This window comes from Sinohyriopsis cumingii, chromosome 10, assembly GCF_028554795.1.
Source record: "Sinohyriopsis cumingii isolate HCF-2022 chromosome 10, ASM2855479v2, whole genome shotgun sequence".
Lineage (NCBI taxonomy): Eukaryota > Metazoa > Mollusca > Bivalvia > Unionida > Unionidae > Sinohyriopsis > Sinohyriopsis cumingii.
The window spans coordinates 55,539,186-55,556,452 of record NC_142970.1 but is presented as its reverse complement, the minus strand read 5'-3'; positions in this window follow the sequence as shown (position 1 = coordinate 55,556,452).

The following is a 17,267-nucleotide window of genomic DNA, read 5'->3' as shown; positions in this document are numbered from 1 at the left end:
ATTTTGTATCACTTGAATAAACAATATTTCTTTCAGTTCATTTTAAACTTTTATTTTATATCACTTGAGTAAACAATATCTCTTTCGTTTCATTTAACACTTAGAAACAGGTTCTTCAAGTTACAATAATCAACTCTGGAAACAATAAACAAACTGGAACTTTTGACCTAATTATATTACATTTACTAGGGTTAAAACAATAAATTCCTTAACATAATAAATTAACAGTTCCAGTTAATCAAACACAAAATCATCTTTTATACAGGGTGTGAACTGTTAATATTTACAGGATAAAGCTTATAGTTTCCAAATTGATTGAAGCTTACATGTTGCAGTTGCTGGCACATATCTATTTCCAGCATGGTTTGCATACATTCCACCTTTAATAATTTTGTTACTTCCCTACCCCACCCCATTCAGTAACAAGTATCAAAAATCAGGCTCATTCTAAGGCAAAGTCTGTAACTTGTGTACCACAGTCATCAGAGTGACAAAGATGCAAAACTTTATGATGCCTGTCAAAGGAAGAAAACAGTTTGTTGTTTACCCAAGTTTTGAACCAGTTAACTTGAATTCTCAGACCATCAATTGCTACAGCCCCACTAATTACAATTGTTAGGGAATAATGAGAACTCACCTTCAGTTATCTGTGTATATATATATAATTTTAATAACCAAGAATACCGGATGTCTGGGAACATTATAGCATTCAATGGTAACGTCAGAACTGAGATGAGAGAATTAAACAAGCATAGTACATGACATAATATATCCATAAACTATTGACTGGGAAAAATACTACAGAACACCATTTCTGCTGGCAGTAAGATGTTGAACCTATATGTCATAAATATCAGGTTGGACATCTAGGACCAGTAATATTCATAATGGGCAGTACCCACCCCCCACCCCCCAAGTGAGAAGGGCCTGATTTGTAATCTAAGCCACCCAACCTATCACAGCCTTTATAGTACTTGAAACAAATATTGAGTAATAGTAAAACAAACTCTGAAAGTTATTAAAACCAATTTGTTATATTTCCATAACTCTGCATAGTTAACTGTGCAAGCAGACTTAAACATATCAGTGTATGACAGTTAAATTGAGCTATAACATCGATTAACAGAAGCTACGAATTCATCAACAAGCAGTGAACAATCATCTTCACAATAAATGTCAAACATTAGCATCCATAAGCTGTCAAGACAAGTTGTTACACTGGATATATAATCATCCATTTATTTCAAACAAGCTGTGAAAAACGAACCTCACGTCCGCTATATGTACGCTGGCCATTGCAAAGGATGCTTTAATAGATTAATGTTTATCGTCGTGTCTTGACAACCATTTTGCGCGCGCACACCGGAAAGTCATGCTATATATTTGTTACTTGTGAACGTATTCGTGGGCAGTACGCTATATATTGTTCCCGGGGCCGTATTCGCGGGCAGAATGCTATATGTTTGTTCTTTGTGAACGTATTTTTGGGCAGTTACTTTGTCATCTTCAACCTAAAGGTCAAAACTGCCCATGAAATTTATATATCTGCCCACGAACCGAAAACATGAATAGGACTATAACATAAGTGTATATACTTATTTTCAACATATACATAATTACTATGTAAGAAATACAACCTATGTATATGTATTTTGATTTGAAATGTAAACTATATCATGTCCTTCCCGTAAACCCACTTTCGGGATGACTGCCCACAACGCACCTAAAACGTGTATATATATATATATATATATATATATATATATATATATATATATATATATATATATATATATATATATATATATATATATATTTATGTATATATATGTATATATATGTATATATATATGTATATATGTATATATATATGTATATGTATGTATATATATATATATATATATATATATATATATATATATATATATATATATATATATATATATATATATATATATATATATATCAAACGGTGGTGTGTTGTTTTTGGCCTGTAATGAGTGTTATTGATTTAATTGAAGGAGACACGTTCTTTTTTATCAATGGTTAAAGGACCATCTTACTCAGCATAAAGAAGTTTATGAGGTATGAAAAGGAGAGCCAGAACTGGATCAGCAGGCTGAAACTTGTATATAATGTCTGCATGGGTATACGGGAATGTATTTGAAGGGTAACATCTCTGGTGGGGAACATTAATGCCTCCTTTGGGGTAGCTAGCACAACTTTAGTCCCCATATGCAGCAAACTCTCACCTTTGTCTCCAAGAAGCTGTAGCATGGGAAGCAGCCATACCCCGCTTAAACCGCTTCAGTGGCGAGCTAAGTCAGGTGATGGTAGTCAACGGGTTTTAAACCCTCGGTGAATCAGGGCTTGCCGACCCGTCCATTTGAGGACTCGATTCGGCAGACTGCGTGGAATAATCCGTTACCTAGTTCAACGGGCAGAAAGACAATTCTCAGCAATGCGCTGTATAGCGCAAAGGGCAGGACGATGCATAATCTTGGTCAATGACTGCATCCGATTCCATCTCCATATGTTGTGATCATTTCTTGCCACTCCATGCAAATGGTTTTGGACGAGAGGGTGAGGTCTGCGACCCGCACATTTTCCTCACTCTACAACAAGTAAACGCGCAAATCACTTGGTCATCCTTCTCCCCAATGGCCTGTGGCGAAAGACGAAAGACAAGTGGCAGGTGTGGGTAGACTAGCAGCCGTAAACATGCGGCTCAGGTAAGATTATCGTTCGTCACTGACATGCAGCATCAGCCGAGTTCGGAAGCCCTTTTCATGGCATTGGAAGGGGCTAGAACAGGTGTCCTAAAACGTGCCTGCTCCATCCACACAGAACGAGATATCCGAGGCGGGAGAAGAGCCTACATCAACGGTTGAAACAATACAATTGATAAGATGACAATCGTTCCTCTCAACTTGGGCCCATATACAGAAGTGGTGCTGACATACTGCAGAAGAGAACTGCCATTATTGGCCAGAAATAACATCGAACTTTTATCTTCGAGTGAAACACGCCTTGCAGGAGAGAGCGAACGGTACACCTCATTTTGGAGCGTAAGAGGACGTGAGGAGCGGCGTGATTCTAGAGTATGCTTTGCAGTGAAGACAGTATTAGTTAGCAAGTTAGCTGGACTTCCAAAAGGTGTGAATATAGGCTCACGACAATAAAACGCCTCCTGTCGAATTCAACAAAGTATATCACGATCATCAGTGCCGACGCTCCAACCATGGACAATCTAGATGAAACAAAGGATACATATTATGAAGACAAAGTCCATGTGCGTTGCAGAATGTTTGAATGACCACCACCTTGAAGTCTCCGAGCTTAACATCTTACAATTTATAATTGTATAATTGTCTGGCTTTAACATATGATTTCTCAAGTTATTAAGACTTCGATCTACATCACATAGAAAGCCGCACTAAAGCATCAACATAATTTTCACTATTAATTTAATTCAGCCTCTTGTATGTTGATAGATAGACAATACTAATGGGTGAGTCCATCCAGTTCAAGGAAGGTCACACTCTACCAATTCCAATTATTCAAACCAAGCGATATCTGGAAATACGTCTGAAGATATTTTTAAGTAATATAGCTTTGAAATATAAATCACTTTGTTTCATTGCACATGCACTAAAACTAAGGAAATTATACCGATCATAATCAGCATACAAATATCTAATAAGTGCAATATATTTAATTGATTTTTATCTTAACATAAAGCTATTTATATAAAAAATGCGTTTTCCAAATATCTTCCATTTCGTCCTTTCTATTTACCAATATATACATATATACATAGGTGAAGTGTGTGTCTAGTTATTGTTAAAACCTTTTAGTTATTAATTTTTTTTCCATTATCTGTAAGAAAATGTAGATTCGTGCTCCTGTGTCACCCTCTGCTTGACTGTGAAATTTAATTTATTTTATGTGAGTTTGTTTCAAAAATGTTATGGTAACAACCCCCTTAGACACTATTCAGTGGTGTGGGCCAATGTGGTTAATAGTGTACAAGTTTTTACTTACATAACTATTTTAGTACACGATGTGTCTTGAACATTCTAAAACAATCTACATGACAACAAGATACATTTACATTTGTGTAGATCTCTTCCGCCATTCGTGTTATCTCTCCATCTGATATTAAGTCAATGTCGCTGAGGTAATCGACAGAGAATTTATATAAACAATTGTTTCCAACCTAGATTAAAATAGAAGTGTGTCAATCTATTAATAGTATGATTGTGATTCCAGTTGAAAGAGCCATATTGTTTGTCTGTATGCATGTTTGTGAATGTTTGTGCGAGTTCATTTATAGTTTACTTATTCATACATACGAAAAGTAGAGCCTAGATTTTCTGAACGAAGACACATTATATAACAGCGAGACGTATGTGGGGGTTTAACTAACTATAAATGTATTTATACAATTTTTTACTAATGTATAACACATTTAGGAAAGACTTTGCTTGAGCGAATTAAATCTATTTTAATGTATTACATTTTCTTTGAAAGCCTTATTGCTTCGGAAATAAATTCACATCAGAAGTGTAGAGTGGAAATTTTAAGAGATGATCACCTATTATTGACAATTGATAACAGTGCTACAAAATCTATTTGCTTCAATACATAATGTGATGCGGATGATTCCATTTCAATACAAATGGCTTGATTCCTTGTCGCCCGATGTAATTAACATATATAAAATTCATATTTACATGTTAAAGGGAATTTACTAAATTAAATCTCTCTGAGTATTTTGGATTTACTTTTTACAATTCCTAGGAACAACTATTTAGAGTTCCTGGTAAATATAAAAATAATATAGTTTCCCATATTAGCTTAGATCATAACTTGCCTGATAACATTTTCTATGCCATTCCATTTTCAGTCGGGTTCGTTTGGATTTGGTTGCTTGGTTGTTTGTTTTTCAATATAAAATAAAGAACAATCAACAAATATGAAATGGCACAGTCTTTAATTTTGAAAACTTAACAAACAATTTAATTATCTAAGTTGTAAAACCAAATGTGACAGAAAATTACATTATTATGAAGTTAATTCAAAATTATCCACAATGTTTGGAAATGGTATTTTGCACATTATAAACTTGAACGCCAAATTTTTCACATTCAGATCAGGCAACATCGTGTAGGTACCACACAAAACGCACGCATACAGACTATTATTATTGTCGAACCCCCATGAAGGAGAGACCGACAAGGCGAACTTGCATATTACGATACTTTTTGGAACTTCTGTACAAACACGAATTGAGGTTATGACGCTGAAGTACATTTAAACTGAAGTCGTGTAAAATTTGTGGAACAATATTCTGGTTCTAATACTTGATTTCATTTTGCGACAGTGCTAAACGAACTGCATTGCAGTGCATGGCAACCAATATACAAATGGATACCAAATCCAGTGCACCACTTCCCTAAGTTGTTGCGAAGAATATTTATCACAACATTATCAAATAGAGTTATATATTTTGTCTCGTCCTCTTGGCAGATTCAAACCTGGATCCCAAGGCACCAATATCCTTGCCTGTACGCACCAACATCCATACCATCTCGAATGTGTACACATCGCCAATAAATGATGCGAAGAAATATTTTTCGTGTAGCATTCGTTGGTAATAGACACACAGGCATGTCGATCTAGTACTTATTTCTCGTCTAAAGAGAATCAATATTATAATTCAGGTTAGAAAATGTTAAGTCTTAATATACTAACGTTTGAATCCGGGTCTGCTGTTACGGCACCGATAATCCCTTGACAAACCACATATCCTCGAAGAAGATATTTCCAAACTCCTAATAAAGTTTGGTTAAGGACCATGTAATATGGTCTTACCTAAGCTAGAGAAAATACAAATATGCACATTACGGAATTTCTAAAGTTGGCTGCAACGCAACTCCACATTTTGAGGTACTTTATATAAACACATAATGAATCTACTATCTATAATATATATTCGTTGCTAGAAGGGAATCGAAACCACAAATGTATATTAACAAGATAGGTCTCATAAGGTTGTGGCAGTAAAACTGATTTGTATCCCTATGATGTTCTATCGATGTCCCCATAGCGATTGTTTTCTTGTAGTTTAGCTTTATCGACGCAAATTTACGCAAATGTTCCTATCACTATGGCGACACAGTTGTGCTATGGTTTATTCACTCAAAGGATACCAGATTGGGGAAAACATGTTTGTAAGAGCATGTGTATATTTTTACTATCCCTCTGACTGCCTCATGCCGGTATTGTATCACAAGAAGATGTATTGTGACATTATCCTCAAATGTATGCATTTATTTCCAAACAACCATTTAAAATAATATAGTCACAAAACACCTATTAATATCTTCTTCAATTGACATGTTTTATGGCATTAGGTTTGTATTCTAATTGTAAGCTGTTATATTAGCCAGGATGGTGCGAAACGGACTCAAAAGTGGCTAAAACCATTATACAAGAAAAACAAAATGTAATATGCATAAAAAAGGCACACAGATATATACACATAGTGACATATTCACAGAGAGAGAGAGACTGGCATCACAAAATTCAGTGGAATCAACTCAAACAGTTTTCTGATGCCTTAAGCTGTGTTTAGCACACTATCTTTGCAAACATCTTGTGCTCCAGTATAGTGTGCAAATAAGTTCAATTTTGTACTTAATAATCAATATATCTATTAAATAGCTATCTAAACTACTATACATCAAACCTTGCATAATGATTAACTAACTTATCATTGGGATATTATGCTTTCTTTTAGAAACCTGCCTTAATCATAATGACATTTACTGCTCTTAAAATGAGACGAATCTGTTAGACATTAACCCTATGTCATCTTCTCTCTCCCCAAACAATCCACCTTTATCAGCGACTATGTATTGTTGCGTGGCGCAGGTTGGGTCAAGCTTTTAAGGTGCTCGTATCCAAACACAATCTATATAAATAGTTCAAATTATTGAGGTCAGCCAAATCGATGTTGAGACGGACAGCTCATGGGCGGATTATTGCATTGATTCAACAATGACACCGTTATACTGTAAGTAGCACTTGATATTCATTACAAAGAGCAAACTGTAAGGTCTTTACATTCTTAGAAAGTAAACTATCGTTGTTGTTTTGTAATCATTATTTATTGGTATCTGTTAATTAAACTTCGAAAAAGGAAGTACTGTTATCCGGTTGCAACATGGCATTAATTACGTTCCAATTTCGGCTGTAATACCACGAAATATAAATCAGCATTTAGGACAAGAATATGATAGTTTAGACTTTGTGAAATAGCTGTAAATATGCATGTACAGATATATATATATATATATAGAGAGAGAGAGAGAGAGGGTGAGATACATTAGTCCTATCCTATATTTGCTTTCCCCTCTTAAATTCTCATCTGAGACAAAGGAAATAAAAAAGGAATAAGAAGATATGTAAGACTAATAATGTGAATGATATCTCTGACTCCACTATTTCCGTCGATACTTCGTGCGACGATGTTGATAATAACATTATTGGTAACGGAATTTTTTGGTGATGCTATTTTGAATTTTATGTATAATAAGGTGAGATAGAAAAGATGATGCATACAAGAATATGCGATGTTTGGCAGGTTTCATTGTATCCTCATAATGTCACAACCCCTTGTTGATAAGTCGTGTAAGTTGTTTACATACTAATGTTGAAAGAAAATACATTTTATAAGTACATCATAAGGGGAACACTCATTTATATAGTTAAATATAAGATTTATCCTACATATCATAAAATATCAGACGTTTAACTACTGCTTGTTAAAATACTCTTTAACATGATTATACGCATATTTATTTAGTATAGATAATTGGAGGACTACCTTTAAAATGCTTCCACATGTTAAGCACAAATGCATACACATTTCTTTGACATGACGATGTTTGCAATCATCTCAACATGGCATGTGAGACAATTAGTCTAATAACCTTATGTATATGTATATGTCCATACTATGCTTTTTGACACTCATGTAAAACAGTAAAATTAATGTGTAACAAGAGCATATTGTACGACCAGGAGACATCTACTGTGTACTACAAAAGCAGTCGTTTGAAAGCTAAACTGCAAAAATGAATAGTGTCGTCTGACGAATGGTATCAAACTCAGGATATTAAAAATACACCTTCATATTTTCTTTTTTTTGGTAAATATAAAGTGTTATAATGCGTATCACATCACAAGTTAATTTATATATGAATATAATTATTTTATTATTTTGCTTAAAACAATTGAACGTTAAAACTTATTTTGTAGTTGATGATGCTTCTAGCACTTTTTCTATCATTTTACAATTAATAATAGGTAGTTCCAGGACGTAAAATATAGGTTGTATTAATCACATTGTAGTAGTGCCAGTATTTCATCTTGTTCGTCTCGTTCTGTTTATCACTTTCATTACTATCATGAGCTAAAGCAGGGTTGATTATAGCCTTTTCACCCTGATCGATACAGCCGTATATTGATTATTACACGAAAACACATATGATCTTCAATGCTTATTTTCACTTAACAACACATTAGAATTTAAATTGATGTGAAAAGCAATGTTGATATTATGATTTGCTCAACATGACAATTTGATGTGACCACAATAACTGTATGAGAGCCATGAAATCATGTCACGAAATGATGTTAATATAATACTTTATCGAGCATCAGCCATATATTCGTTCATAAGTCGTGCTCCATTGACAATATAGACGATGTCATGAAATAGGCAATATGCTTCTTTTCAGAATCTTCAATTATCAGTAATTGAACTAAAAAAGAGAAAAAAATACATCAAATTAAATTCGTGTGCTAGAAGAAATTCCAAGAATACTTCCAAATAAAATCAGTTAATGGATAACAAATACGTGTCAAGTGGATTTCGGAAGTAACATTGTAGATTAACAAAATTCATATTTCACAAATTTAGAATAGTTTAACATCAGTCTAATACTGATCACGCGATATACACTTCCTGTCAAATCTCCCTCCCTCTCTCTCTCTCTCTCTCTCTCTCTCTCTCTCTCTCTCTCTCTCTCTCTCTCTCTCTCACACACACACACACACACACACACATATATATATATATATATATATTAGCCAAAATGCGACCGCGGTCGTCGAAAGGATACATTTAGTGTCGCCAAAACTCAGGCAAGATTTTCTGCTGTTCCTGTAAAAAAAAAATGTCTTAGTCACTTGATATATATTAATGAGATAGTAGTAAGGTCAAAGCTTATTTTTAAGTCAACTTTATTTAAAAGGATGCTTAGATGTTTAACGTTTTAGTTTTTTTTATATATATTCGCTGTGCAACCTTTCGGCGACATCATGTAGATTACATATATCTTTGTTGATAGCGTGTATGGTATATCACTAAAATAGATTTTAAGTTTATTTTTGATCGTCATCGTTTTTACGTGTCGCTTCGTTAGCATATATAATGAAATACCCTAGCCCCACATATTAGCTAAATATTTAGCCCATTTCTAGGTTTAAACTCCGAATTGATACCTTCCAGCGTAATGCGCATGGTTAATTATTGGCCTAATCATATACCGAAAAAGCCGTCTCTATATTTTCTTAAAAATAATCGCAGGGTTTTCAGTTGCCTTACATAAAGCGCATTGTAATTACTTCAAATATAATGCAGGAATTTGTTGACTTAACAAGGATCTAGCAGTGTAGCCAGTAGGAATAATATTCCAAAGTATGTAAGAGGTTGGTTCATCATGCAATTTGACTGAATGTGACTGTTGCTTGTTTATTCCGTCAAAAACTCCTGTTGCAAACTAGGGCAAAGTAACTCGCAGTGACTTGCATCATTCTTAGATATAGTGCATACTATAGATTAAAGATTTGCTTTTGATTTAATCTACATGCAATTTAGGTGTTGGTGATACTGTGCAATGCCAAACCATTATAGGGGTGGGGTGTCTCTCGTATCGTTGCTTTGGGTAGTTTACCTACACATGACTGACTATTTGGATTAATGTCGTTTTCGCTCGTCAGGACATGCACGACGATTAGCTATAAAGAATATTGGGAACAGATACATTTTTTCCAGGACAGCACCCACTTCCCACCACTTAAAAATAAAAGACAAGACATAATTCCCTCGCCCAGTACATGTTTATCCACTTTTAAACTTTCTTTTAACCAACACAAAGTATACATCTTTTTGTGTCGCCATGGACCATTTTATTCTGAAGCTTAGTGAGGGCCTCCTTTGAGTAGATAAATGAAATGTTTGTGCCTATTACATGTTAGATCATAACTGTAATAGATAAGGAAATTAAGATGCATAATGATACAAGGACTTATTGCACGCACATTTGTTTTTCACCTCACTTTTATGAGCATCATTAAACACAGCTTTAATCATTGCATTAAATCTTTCATCTGTTATTTAGCACTTGCGTTTATAAAGTATATGATATCGATTGGAAACAGAGCATTCCTAGCACAGAAATAGACTAAGAATTGAGTGTATTGTATTTGACTATTATTTTGTGAATTACATAAAATGTGAGTCATAATATTATTGTATTATCATGAAATTCGTTAGTTAAATTAAATAATGATATTTCTGATTTTTTTTCTTCCCCCTAAGCCTTTTTAAAATAAGCTAGTATATTTCTGACGGTTGAAGAACATAAAACTTGTCCTGGCAGAGGGGATTATGTCCTATCCTTCATTTCGTTGTGTGGAATTTATCATACACCCAATAACATATTGGTTATTAAATATAATTTGTTGGTATATCACAAGCAACCAATACGTGTCTGTGGTACCAGGAATGATACGGTTTATCACATGTCAGAAAAATGTCAGTACAATTTTAGTTGCAAGTAGTGAGCATTTTTTACACTTAATCCCAATAATATAATGTAAGGTGTACACCCTGATATTGATGTTGTATGGGTCTTTCTTACAAATAAACAGTGATGAGTAGCAAGTTCCATGATTGATAGATTATGAAATATCATAGCCTCACATATTGGTTAGATATTTTGCCCACTTCTAATTTTAACCTCCGAAGTGATACCTTTGAGCGTGATGCATATGCTTATATATTGGCCTAATCAGATTCCGGAAAAGCCGTCTCAATATTTTTAAAAATAATTGCGGGTTTACAATTGCCTTACCGAAAGCACATTGTAATTATTGCAAATGTAATGCAGCGATTTGTAAACGTAACAGGGATCTAGCATTGTAGCCAGTCGGAAGAATATTCCAAATAATGGAAGAGGTTGGTTGATCATGCAGTTTCACTGAATGTGACTGTTGCTTGTTTATTCCGTCAATAACAAAAATACATTCGTATCTACCTGAGAAACGCATTTTACAACTAAGCTTGCATTAAAGTAGGCATTTGAGTTGAAATGCAAAATTGATGATATAACATATGATGGATGTCCGGGAGGAATTACAAGTACCCGCAGTTACAATATGAATTTTTTTATATAAAAATGTCCACTATATGCACATAATGACTAGCCCCCACCTTTTATATGTTGTTTACGTGCATATCTTCAGGCTTTTAACTTTTGATTATTACTGTTTTCAATTGAACTTTTACTTTACAAAGTAATGATCACATTAGGAATAAAAATGTTGATCAACAAATTCTGTTCGTTACATAAAAGATGGTATGGTTTGGCTGTTGAATATTTGTGACCATCTTTGAAGTCCAGCAAGGAACCAGGCAGTAGTGGGAGGAGGGTGCTTTCAATAGGATATTTTGTTTTCTTTTAACTTAAGATAAATTTGTTTTTTAAATGATTAAATGTATTTGTAAACTAATGGATACATGTATTATGTTGTTGCTTTTTTTTAGCTCAACTGGTCATATACAAGAAGTGATTCTGATGGTCTGTTGACTGTCTTCAGTAGTCTATTGTTTGTGTGTGTTAGCACAAGTGTGTTGTTGCTGCTTCTCCTAAACTACTTATATGATTGACCTCAAACTTTATAATAACATTCGTCCTAGGGTCTAAAAAATGGTTGTGCTCTGACATCCAATATGGCGACCACAGTGGCCATCTTAAAAGTATTGTTATCATTATTCCTAAACTTATGGTATAATCACCATTCTGTTTTCACATGACGTCTAGCTGGTCCCTAATGAAAATTGCACCACCAGTACGGCTGCCACTGCCCATCTCTAAATTATTGTTAATGTTACTTCTCCTGAATGAACTGTCATATCGAAATTTGTTTTTCACTAAAATAATTATGCTGCTGGAAAGTTGGTTCCTGATAAATTGGTACCAGTCTGACTTCATTTATGGCACAAACTTCAGAAATAATGAAAATCTTGTTATTGCTACTTCTTCGGATTGTTAGTCTGATAGCAATATGGGGTTTTCACTAAGAGACTTTGTATAATGTCTAGTTGGTCCTAACTAAAATGGTGCTGATCTGATATCCAATATGGCCACTAAATTAGACACCATGAAAATCTTGTCATTGATACTTTTGAACGGATGGTCATCTCATCATGGAGCTTTAACTAATAACCTCTTGGGGTTAAATGACAGTGGTACTGATAATAAGTTCAGTATGGCCACTACAGTGGCCATTTTTAAATTATCGTTATTTCTAATCATCCATTATGGATGGTTGTGTCAACATGGGGTATTCACCAAAAGGCTACTTAAGATGTGTAGCTGATCTTAATAAAAATGATTCCGATCTGACATCCACCATGGCTGCCATCTTAAAACGTTTATTATCGCACCTCTTCTTCAACAGAAAGTAAAAAAGAATCATGCGAGGGTCTGCTTACAATTAACGAATTCGGTATGTCTCTAAAACGGATGGAAAATGGAAAACTCCTGGCTCGGATGGATTCACTGTAGAGTTCTATAAATTCTTTTGGAAGTCTCTGGGGGGATTTATATGTAGATCAATAAATTACGGATATACAGTAGGAAAACGTTCAGATTTTCAGACTCAAGGAGTCATCACATGTCTACCAAAGGAGGAAAAAGACAGAAGATATTTTAAAAACTGGAGACCTATATCACTTTTAAATACTGATTATAAGATTGCTTCGGGAGCAATTGCAGCTAGGATTAAAAAGGTTCTTCCATCAATAATCAGCGATACTCAGAAAGGATATATGAAGGGTAGATTCATTGGAGAAAACACCAGACTATTATATGATATCATGGACCAACTTGACAATGAAAACAGATATGGTTTATTGTTGTTAATAGATTTCGAAAAAGCCTTTGACTCAAATAACTGGATCTTTGTGGAAGAAGCTCTACAATCTTTTAATTTTGGTGATTCCGTTTGTAAGTGGTTTAAACTGTTTTGTAATGACTGTAATAGTTGTGTTATAAATAATGACATATGTCATCTTTTTTTAGACTTGAAAGAGGATGTCGTCAAGGAGATCCCCTTGCACCTTATTTATTTATCATTGGGGTTGAGATTTTAGCTATAACTTTAAAGCAAAACGTGGATGTACGGGGAGTAATCTTTGACGCCAGTGAATATAACTTGGGTCAGTATGCCGATGACGCTTTTATTCTTTTTGATGGATCTAGTTTTTCTGTTGAAGCAACTATGAATATCTTGCAAGGTTTCTCTCTAGTATCGGGACTTAAATGTAACATAACAAAAACAAAAGCTATTTGGATTGGAAACAGGAAATTTTCTAATGAAAGAATATGTCCCGAAATGGGCCTAATTTGGCCCTCTTCTAACTTTACACTCCTTGGCATAGAATTTTCTCCAGATTTACAACAGATGGTGGAAATTAATTATATGAAGAAACTAACAAAGGCAAAACGAATACTGGCAAGCTGGAGTCAAAGACATCTGTCAATAGTTGGTAAAGTAATTGTTGTAAAGACTCTTGTTCTGCCCATATTCATACATCTTTTTTCAGCACTTCCTAACCCATCAGCAAAAGTTGAAGCAGAACTAAATTGCACGTTATTTAAATTTGTATGGGGTGGAAAAGTAGAGAGAATAAAACGTGATATAGTAGTTTCCCCAGAAAACGAGGGAGGACTAAATATGATACACACATTTTCATTCATTAGGTATATTAAGATAAGATGGGTTAAAATATTGCTGGAAAAGCAAGCTGGAACGTGGCAGAACTTAGTCAATACAACTATACTCAGAAATAAAAAGGATATTTGGAATTTAGGGAGAAGGAAATTAGAAGAATTTAGTAAGTTCATTAAAAACAGTTTTTGGAGAGATGTAATTTTGGCAGTACCTAAATGGAAAGAAGAACCGCAAAGTCCTAACGAGTATCTATCCATGAGTATTTTAAATTTTGTCCCCCCTAAAATGATTTATCAATACAAATCCTGGACAGAAGCTGGTTTTGAAATTCTGAACGATCTAGTAGATGATCACGGTAATTTAATACCTTTTGAGATAATAAAACAAAAAACTGGAAGCGATGATTTCTTGAAATACTTTTCCTTAATATCCAGAATTCCTAAAGCATGGAAAGATGCCATAAAAAACCACCTAGTACATAATAATTTTGATAAGCTGGAGGATAAAATAACGAACTTGCGAAAACAAGATTCAGTCAAGTTTGTTTGCAAAGATCTTTTACAGGAAACTAAAAGGCAACACACTGCGAAGCAAGAAACTTGGATGCAAGTATTTAATAAAAATATAAGGAGTGAGGAGTGGTCTGATATATATAGTCGGGCAAAATGCTGTACCAAGGATACCAAGTTGATCTCTTTTAACTTTAAATTAATCCATAGAATAATCGCTACTAATGATTTTCTTAAAAGAATTAACATATTTGATGACAACAAATATACTTTCTGTAAGAGTGAAACTGAAAGTATTGAGCATCTCTTTTATGACTGCTGTATTACTTCACAGTTTTGGTACCGTTTTATTGAAGTTTTTGCACCATTTTGCCCAAATGTTGCACATCTGTCCAAAAAAGAAACATTTTTATGAAGTGAACAACTGGACAGTTTGGGTAATTTTCTGCTTATTTTGGCAAAATATTACATTTATACTTGCAGATTCAATATGAAAAATCCTTCTATTTTTGCTTTTAAGCAAATAGTTGCAATGCATAAGAACACTGAAAAATACACTGCTAAGGTAAATAAAAACGAGGACCAATTTATTCAAAAATGGACCTCAACAATGAACATTTAACTTGTCTCTGACTTGATGGTAAACAGGAACAAAATATTGTAATATCACAAAGGCCATGTCACCTAGATTGTGTGCCATATGCATGTGTATATGCGTGTGTGTGTGTGTGTGTGTGTTTTCTTTTTTACTTTCTCTGTAGATTATATTTATTATCACTAGATTATCTGATAACCAGAAATGTTTGATTGTAAGGTGACCCTGGGATGGTTCCCCGACCCATTGGTCAACCTATTACGGGGTTAATAAAAAAAAAAAAAAGAATTGGGGTTTTCATAATATGTCTTTGTATGATGTCCAGTTGGTCTTAAATGAAAGCGATGCTAACCATATGACCAAAATGTCCATCACAGTAGGGTTTATCATTGGAAAAGTACGGTAAATTTATTTGCTTGATATATTTAACAGTTGAAAGTATTGTGTGTTATCATTGGGCCCAAAATTATGGTAGCTTTCCTACTGCGCTATCATGTTAGCCATGTGACACTCTAGAACCCACTGTTATACTTTATTTTTCCTGACATCCATTAAAAGGTACTCAGTTAATTAAACACACTACCACCAAATAATAAAACCTCATCATTCAAATAACACCTGTTCTTTTGTTTTCTTATAGGGGCCCCGAGTGACCGAGTGGTCTAAAGCGCTCTCCGTTACGGATCACAGCCATCTCACCTCTGTCTGCGTAGATCCGAGTGTCTAATTCGGCCAATGTAGGTATGTGAGAAAGCTTGCCAGTGGCTTCTCGAGGGTTGGTAGTTCTTTCCGGGTATTTCCCGGGTTCTTCCTTCACCATCAATACTAGCCGCCATGTATAGGCTATCGTGTGCTGAAACATGGCGTTAAACCCTACAACACCAACAGCTTTTCGTATTTGTGTGATTATTAATATAATCCAGAATAATTACTGGCGCACTTGGCCACTGCATGTATGTGTTGTACCTGACTTGACCATGCTTTTGATGCATGACTTTTGTGTTTGGATTTACTCTGACATAGTCACTGTTTGGTCTGCCATAATGGAGTCCTCTGGTATCGTGTATTATATATTTCAGTGATTTCCATTATCAACTCATAACGTGTGAAACATATTTTCAAATTAAACAAATGATGAATGATCTTTCTGAAAAATGAACACTGCACCTTCTGAACAAGCATACAATTACCCAGCTACAATTACCTATATCTGTCATTGATGATCAAACATTGATGATTCCCAATCAGATAGTAGAAATTACCTGAAGAAAGATCATGTAAAGAAAAAAACCGTTTTCAGTAGTGAATCTGATATTTAATTTACTTTAGTGAAAATCAATGGTACACGTGGTACATTTTCTATACTGCTAAACTTTTGTTAGATCTGCTTAGTTACAAATGAGTGATAGGGGTGGTTTTGGCATGGTTTACCTTACTTTAGGCACTTATATAACTTGTTATTAGCTTTACTTGTCATAGATCAGAAGAGGTTATATGATTGTCTATCATGCATCATTTGTTGATAATATATTTCCTGTTAAGAAAAGGAACTTTACAGCATTGTGAATTAAATCCCAAATAGTCCTATATATTTTATCTCATTTTCAAAAGTGTAATGTTCCAAATGAATTACAGTGGTGTTCCAAATAAATTCCAATCTTGCATGTTCTGATATGTGAATGGTCTTGAATTTGCAAATGATCTTGCTCTTTCAAATTGATGTAACCTAGAATATGCCCTTGAATTAATTCACAATTCCTTGAAGAGTGATTTTATCCTAAAGTGAATGAAAACTTTGTAATTTCAATGAATACTGGTAATTAAAATAAATAAATAACCTCAAATAATAAGTGAACACTTCTAAAAGACCAATTCCACTACGTGTTAAGATAGGAATAGTAATTCTGATTTAAACAACATTACATGTATGATATATATACCTTCATTCTTGACCTATGTTGCAGTAAACCATTTCCGGGAAATAGTCTGTGATCTTAGTAGAATTTCCATCAAATTTGTATAAAAAAGGTTAGGTCTGTTTACATAAATATTACCAATCTGTTAAGAAA